The sequence below is a fragment of the Psammomys obesus genome, unplaced genomic scaffold, assembly GCF_907164565.1.
Source record: "Psammomys obesus unplaced genomic scaffold, mPsaObe1.curated_primary_1811, whole genome shotgun sequence".
In the NCBI taxonomy this organism is placed as follows: domain Eukaryota; kingdom Metazoa; phylum Chordata; class Mammalia; order Rodentia; family Muridae; genus Psammomys; species Psammomys obesus.
This window is the reverse complement of record NW_026596427.1, coordinates 1,191,331-1,199,265: the sequence shown is the minus strand read 5'-3', so window position 1 is coordinate 1,199,265 and position 7,935 is coordinate 1,191,331. Positions and strand designations below refer to the sequence as shown.

The 7,935-nt window shown below is 36.5% G+C and overlaps 1 protein-coding gene and 1 pseudogene across 1 annotated transcript in view; one reads left to right on the top strand and one right to left on the bottom strand.

The window, feature by feature from the left end:
• Positions 1–7,935, top strand: part of Il1rapl1 (interleukin 1 receptor accessory protein like 1) — a 944,588-nt gene that overhangs the window by 445,549 nt on the left and 491,104 nt on the right. The gene's annotated exons all lie outside the window — the stretch shown is intronic.
• LOC129669535 (protein TFG-like) lies at positions 2,748–3,942 on the bottom strand (annotated as a pseudogene).

Below are 7,935 nucleotides of genomic sequence, written 5' to 3'. Positions count from 1 at the left end.
GATAGATAGATAGATAGATAGATAGATAGATAGATAGATAGATAGATGATAGATACTTAAAACTGCTAATGCCAGAGAGTAGCTTTTACAAAACTACTACTGTTTTATAACAATATAATTTTAGGTACTAGTTCTATAATTTGTTATTACTTTTGCTTATTTTAGTAGTGTCTGTAGAGAGGGCAAAATAAACCAACCCAATAGGAAGACTCAAAACAGTAGTCATTTGTGCTTCTAGTCATTTTCCTGATTTTGAAGCAGGCCATAATGAATAGTAAGTGAAATCAGCATGTCCACAATTCCTGTTTTGTATACTTTTTCTTATTTTACTCACTATCCTTTAGTTTTCATGAATAATCTATGCATTAATAAGTTCCTGACAACTACACTGTCTTCTTCCCACACCTGTTAACCAATTTCTGTATTCAGAACTTTCATATTGTGAATAAATCCTTCAACATCTCAGTTATTGCCTTCAGCTCTCCCCCAACTATGACAATTATGCTGATGTAATCAAACATGTCTATAAGCTCTCATCATGATTTCACATTTCATGGAATTTTTTCTTCTGAAACCAGTCATTCAAATATCCCCAAACAACTAATCCCTCTCTGCCTCCAAGGAAACTGAAAATAACATTGCTTCAGTAGCTGATGTACTGTGACATCCAACTTGGGGAATGTGTAGAACTCTACTTTCTATGACTATTGGAATACTGATGTTTCCTTTCTCTATTATGGTATTGGGCTTTGTTCTGTTATGTCTTACATAGTTGTACTTTTTGCCTCAGTGTCCAAAAAGTGCAAATAAGCCTACTTTGACCCATTGCATAGTTTCTCATTAGTAAGGAATCCACTTCCTTTATTCTGGATCCTAACCATGCCATTACTCTCATTAGCTATTTATCAGTCTTAAGAATGTGAGTGATCATGATAGGAACCTGGTTACAGCAATAACTGACCATTTGAGGAAACTGTGTCTACTTAACCTTAATATGGTAGAAAAATAAAAATGATCTTAAATGATATATTCTTCTGTTGCTGTGATGAAAACCATGACCAAATATAACCTGGGGAAGGAAATAGTTGGCTTACATGTCATGCTCATATTCCATTCTCAATGGATACCGAAACAGAAACTAAATTAGAACATGAATTCAGAGGCAGAAACTGATGCAGAGACCATAGGGGAACACTGCTTATGGACAGCTCTTTATGAGTTGATCAGTCTGCGTTCTTATGCAATCCAGGACCACCTGCCCAGGAATGGCACTGCCTATAGTGGGCTGGGCACCTCAGTGTCAATCCTTAATCAAGAAAATGCCCCACATTTTTTCCCAAAGACCAATCTGATAGAGACATTCTCTCAATTGTGTTCCTCTTCTCAAATGATTCTAGCTTGTGTCAAATTGGCAAAAACTAACCAGAACAAATAGAAAGATTTCCTTGTACAAAAGACAATGTCCTAAGTTCTCTGATGCTAACCTTGAATTTGCCTTTTAGCCAGTTTAAACATGTAAAAAGGTTTTCAGTGAATACATACTAGTTTCTTGTATATTAAAACCACTTTTATTTAAACTTAAAAATTTTAAAAATATTAATGAATATTCTACTATCCATTCATTGGATAATTTATAAAACATGAATTATGTCTGGCCATTTGTGTGTGTGTATGTGTGTGTATATACATATATATATGTATATACACACATATATATATATGTATATATATATATATACACACATGTATATATATATATATACACACATGTATATATATATATATATATATATATATATATATATATACACACACATACACACTTTATATAAGCACAAATGTTATGATTTTACCCTGTTTGGGAAGGATCTTACTGTTTCAGAATCTCAGTGAGATTTTCAACAGGTTCATTTGTCATATCCTCATGTATTATAAATGCATTATAAATGGTCAAATTCTGAGTATGTCTTTTCTTTAGCTAAATCCAAAGCACTAGGAAAATTATGTGGGATCATTATTTTTCTATTTTTAATTTTCTTTTCTACTAATTTTCTTTTCTTTTTTGTTTTTATTCATTTGTAGTCAATAAGTTATTCCTCACTATAGGAAACAATGGCTGAGAATTTGATTTTAGTGTCTGGCAATTTGAAAATTTCTCTAAACAAATTAACATTTTATTGAAATCAAATCTTAATCTTCCTTGAGTGGACAACAACAAAAATCTGGTTTGCCAGTCTTCATTTTTGTCTATTTTTGAGATCAAATCATTGAATATTTTTCATGCCCTCCGGTAGAACATCTCCTTCATTTATTTTTATCCAATTACCTTTATTGGCCTACCAATGTGACATTTTATACATAATATCTAGTCATATTCTCAAAAGGCTCTATTTTTAGTACATCATGTTAATAGTAAACAACCAAGTGTGATGGCTATACCTTAGTCTAGCTTTTTAACATCCTCTGGGAAACTAGAAAGCCAATCATTTTACACACATGTATAGTAGTGTTCCAAAACAAGTAGGAAGCTGCTACAACTTTAAGCCAGGGAGAAAACAATGTTCATTTTGTTCTTTTTGTGTTTTTATTCCAGAAAATTATATTTTCAATTAACACCAACAATGATATCATAAATAATGCTCTGCTTCTTTAAGTTTTGAACTTCAATACAATACAAATTGAAACAAAATAGAATTATAGTTTTTTGGGAAGCAATTATCCATCATTAGCGTAGGTGAACCTCCTTATCAATAACCAGGTCTAGGTTGAATACAGCCCTGATCAAAAGGAAAATGGTTACGAGCATAAGGGTTAACCCCACTGGACAGAGGGGTCATGGTACTTGCAGGATATGGTGTAAAACCTGGTCTGGGTTGGTAAGCACCAGATTGGCTTGGAACCATTCCAGGCTGAGAGCCTAGGGGAACAGTGTAATTAGGAGGTTGAGATGTTCAGGTAGTGCAAGTTTGTGGAAAGTAAGTTCTCCTCTGATACTGCTGTGGTGGTTGAGCAGGAAGTTGTGGCTGACCAGAAAAGGCAGGAACCAGTACCTGGGAAGTTGGTTATTGGCCATATCCCTTGAACTGCTGAGGTTGTTGGGGTCCAGTCTGCTGGCTGTAACTAGCTGAATACTGAAAATAGTGTTGCTGAGGAAAGGCCAGAAGCTGCTGTGCACCCTAGCCAGCTTGCTTCTGGTACATCTGACTTGCTTCTGTCTAAGCTCCTGTATCTGAACTGTGTCTGTATCTCCTGTGTCTGAACTGCTGAATTGGTGAACTGCTGCTGACTGCGCTACTGAGGAAGAAGAAGCAATGCTGTCAGGAATTCCTGAATTATCTTCTGCAACAGCACTAGGTGGCCCTGAAAGCTGGTCATCTGTTAGTCCAAGTGCTGACATGACATTTTTGTTGATTTCATCTTGAGTTTTTATAGCATCAAAAGCTGACATACTCTCTGCCATAACCTGAGTAGACTGTTTTCCAGAAAAATCAGAAACAGCAGGCTTTTCTCCCCTACCATCCACAGTATCACTTTCAGGAATACTAGTAAAAGGTTCTGGTTCTCCAGGTGGCTCTAAGCTATCCAGTACCAATTCCCTTTATTTTGAAGTTCTATTAGTTCTCAGTGAAGATATTTCGCCTAACTTGACTCAGGGGGTCTTGGCTGGCCATTAACAAATAATGTCAGTTTTAATATTCTACTACATTGAATTACAAAGGAAAGGTCAAAACTATCAAAAATTGTTAAAAGATCTCCATCTTCATCCTTATACTTTATTGCAACTTCATCATTACTTAGAAGTTTTCTTCTAGATATTCAGTGTGTCATTAGCCTTAATTCAGCCCAAGTAATGTCTTCATTACGAATGGGAATTCATTGGATATCTTCACTAAGTTGAGCTTTGGTAATCAGCTTCACACGTAGGTCCAACTGTCCGGTCATGGTGGACTCTAGGATGCTCTATACTTACAACTCTAGGGAAAAAAAATCCTGGACTGCTGCCTTAGTTGAACCAGCTGCTGTGAGGCTGCCAAGGGCTCTGCAGTGTAGCAGGGAGGCTTAGAACTCCATTAGTTCAGCGCCCACCCACTGAACCTCTCAGAGCTGCAGGCTGAGCAGACTTGACCGATTGCACACACTCAACCAGCTCCTTCATTGACATCAAAGAGCTTTATTTTTTGTTTACTCCTGCCCTGTGGCTGAAATTGTAGAAATGAATGTATGGGATTTATTTATCTGTGTGTATTTGTCTATGTGAACTTAGAAATGTATCTACCTCTGGATTATGTGTGTAATCCTTTCTATACATGGTAAATATAGTATAAAATGTTTAAACTAAAGTAACCTTGACCTAAAGGCTACATATATAAATACAATCTATTCAGTCCATCTTGTGTTACTTGTATGAACAATAATTTCAATTCAAGAATCATTTAGGGAAAAAAAAACTCCTTTAGCTCTCAGTATTCTTTAGTTGCTGATATTTCTATGTAAGGGACCCCATCCATTCGCCAACATGGATGGAGATTTCCTCGATCCATGTTAAAGTGTCTAGTGATATGATCATTCTTTAGGTCTTGCTTAGGCAGCCTCATTGTTGAGGTATATGGGTGAATATTCCCTGTGACATCCATGAGGCAATCACACAGCAGCTTTCCTGGTCCTTTGCTCTTACAATCTTTCTACCTTTTCTTTTTGCAATGTTTCCTGAGTCTTAGGTTCAGGGTGTGTATTGTAGAAGCATCAATTGGTGCTGAAAATTCAACACTCACTTGTTCTCTGTATTTTGACCAGTTGCAGTTCTCTGTAATAGTCTCCATTTTTGCAAAGAGAAGCTTCTTAGATGACAAGTGAGAGCTACACTTACCTATAGAAATAAAGATATATATGTAGCATGCAGTTAGGATTTATACTCGTTTAGTAAAGTAATGGCAGTGGGTTCTTCTCTAAGATACATGATTTTACTAACCATAAGTAATTGTGAAAACTAGTCCTTGAGGAGAAATTTTTCACTCGGATGTAACTCAAGATCTTATATCTTAACTTCATGGTGTATTCAGCAATAGAGACTTATAATCAGCCTCTAGGAGGCAACCAGGAGCAGCAGCAATAGTCTATATTATTTAGAGAATTACTTGAATTTTGCTAACAACTCAGCAAGGGATTTTTCCCCATGGTTGGCACTGGGGTTTTGTTGTTGTTTCTTGTTGTTAGATAGTGTATGGCTCTTAGGGGGAATATTATCAGCCCAAGTATCACTTGTACTCTTCTTTTTAATTTTTTATTAATTACACTTTATTCATTTTGTATCCCCCATAAGCCCCTCAATCCTCCCATCCCGATCCCACCCTCCCTCCCCTTTCTGCATTCATACCACTCCCCAAGTCCACTGATAGGGGAGGTTCTCCTCTTCTTTCTGATCTTAGTCTATCAGTTCTCATCAAAAGTGGCTGCATTGTCCTCAACTGTGGCCTGGTAAGGCTGCTCCCCCCTCAGGGAGAAGTGATCAACAAGCAGACCAATCAGATTATGTCAGAGGTAGTCCCTCTTCCCATTACTATGTAACCCACTTGGACACTGAACTGCCATGGGCTACACCTGTGCAGGGGTTCCAGGTCATCTCCACGAATAGTCCTTGGTTGGAGTATGATTTTCTGGGAAGTTCCCTGTGTTCAAATTATCTTGTTCTGTTGCTCTCCTTGTGGAGTTCCCATCCCCTCCAGCTCTTACTATTTCACACTTCTTACATAAAATTCCATTCACTCTGCCCATCAGTTGGCCATCAGGCTCAGCATCTGCTTTGACAGTCTATACTGCAGAAGCTTTCAGAGGCCCTCTGTGGCAGGTTTCAAGGTTGTTTCCTGTTTTCTTCTGGCTTTCAGAGTCCCTCTGTAGCAGGTTCCGAGGTTGTTTCCTATTTTCTTTTTCTTCTGATGTCCATCCTCTTTGCCTTTCAGGATGGGGATTGAACATTTTAGTTAGGGTCCTCTCTTTTGCTTAGTTTGTTTATATGTACAGATTTTAGTGGGTTTATTCTATGTTGTATGTTTATATGAGTGAGTATATACCATGCGTGTCTTTTTGCTTCTGGGACAACTCACTCAGGATGATCCTTTCCAGGTCCCACCATTTACCTGCAAATTTCATGATTTCCTTATTTCTCATTGCTGAGTAATACTCCATTCTATAGATGTACCACAGTTTCTGCATCCATTCTTTAGTTGAGGGGCATCTGGGTTGTTTCCAGCTTCTGACTATTACAAATAAATCTGCTACAAACATGGTTGAGCAAATGTCCTTTTTGTGTACTTGAGCAAATTTTGGGTATATGCCTAGGAGTGGTATGGCTGGATCTTGAGGAAGCACTATTCCTAGTTGTCTGAGAAAATGCCAGTTTGATTTCCAAAATGGTTGTACCAGTTTACATTCCCACCAGCAGTGGAGAAGGGTTCCCCTTTCTCCACAACCTCTCCAACATGTGTAGTCCCTTGAGTTTTTGATCTTGGCCATTCTGATGGGGGTAAGGTGAAATCTCAGGGTTGTTTTGATTTGCATTTCCCTAATGGCTAATGAGGTTGAGCATTTCTTTAAGTGCTTCTCTGCCATTCGATATTCCTCTACAGAGAATTCTCTCTTTAGCTCTGTTCCCCATTTTTTAATTGGATTACTTGGTTTATTGCTTTTCAGCTTGTTTAGTTCTTTATATATATTGGATATGAGTCCTCTGTCAGATAAAGGGTTGGTGATGATTCTTTCCCAATCTGTAGGCAGTCGCTTTGTTTTGATGACGGTGTCCTTTGCTTTACAGAAGCTTTTCAATTTCATGAGGTCCCATTTATTGATTGTTGCTCTTAGAGCCTGTGCTGTTGGTGTTCTGTTCAGGAAGTTTTCTCCTGTACCAATGAGTTCTAGGGTATTCCCCACTTTTTTTCTAGCCGATTTAATGTGTTTGGTTTTATGTTGAGGTCTTTGATCCACTTGGACTTCAGTTTTGTTCAGGGTGATAAGTCTGGATATATTTTCATTTTTCTACATGTAGACATCCAGTTGGACCAGCACCATTTGTTGAAGATGCTATCTTTTTTCCATTGTATGGTTTTGGCATCTTTGTCAAAATTCAAGAAATTAGAATTCAAGAAATTTGTTTCTAAACATTTAACATTTTTACAGGAGACATGTACATAGTAGGACATGACACTCATAATTTTTGTCAGTCAAATCATTGCTATAGAGATGTTTCCAAGAGCACTGATTTGAAAATGCTACCTTCATTTTAAAATCACTTAATTTAAAAAAAACCATATATTTTCTTTTTAAATGTATTTATTTACTTATTATTTATTATAATTTATTCACTTTTTATCCCAACTGTAGCCCCTCCCTCTTATGTCTTCATATATTTTCAACGTTAAGATTAAAAGTATAATCTCTGCACTGAATAGTCAACATCTTTATTTATTGATTAAATAACTAGTAGGAAATAGATTGATGACAGAAAAAAGTAGGACAAATTTCTGAACATTCATCTTTTTAATTAAAAGAAAAGTTTAAAACTCACATTTAATCTTGGCAAGTTTTTAAAATACTTTGCAGTCAAATAACCTATAAACTGTTTTGTGGCCCAAGGAATTTCCTTGGTCTGTTTTCATTTTTGTGTAAAGTATTATAAAGACTTTGTAGATATTATGTTAATGAAATCCATAAATTCTCTTACCTGGATGGTGTCTTAAACTATGTTTAACCTACACAAGTGACTGAAGCGCTATCAACCACTTCACTCTTTCAGACTCCCTTCCACTCTGAAGTCAACAGGGGAAGAATTTGAATCAGTTATTATATTTCAATGCACACTTTTCACTTTATTTTCATTTCAATTTATGTTTGATAATTTTTAATAAAGGAGGAAAGTAGTACATTATATATATATATATATAT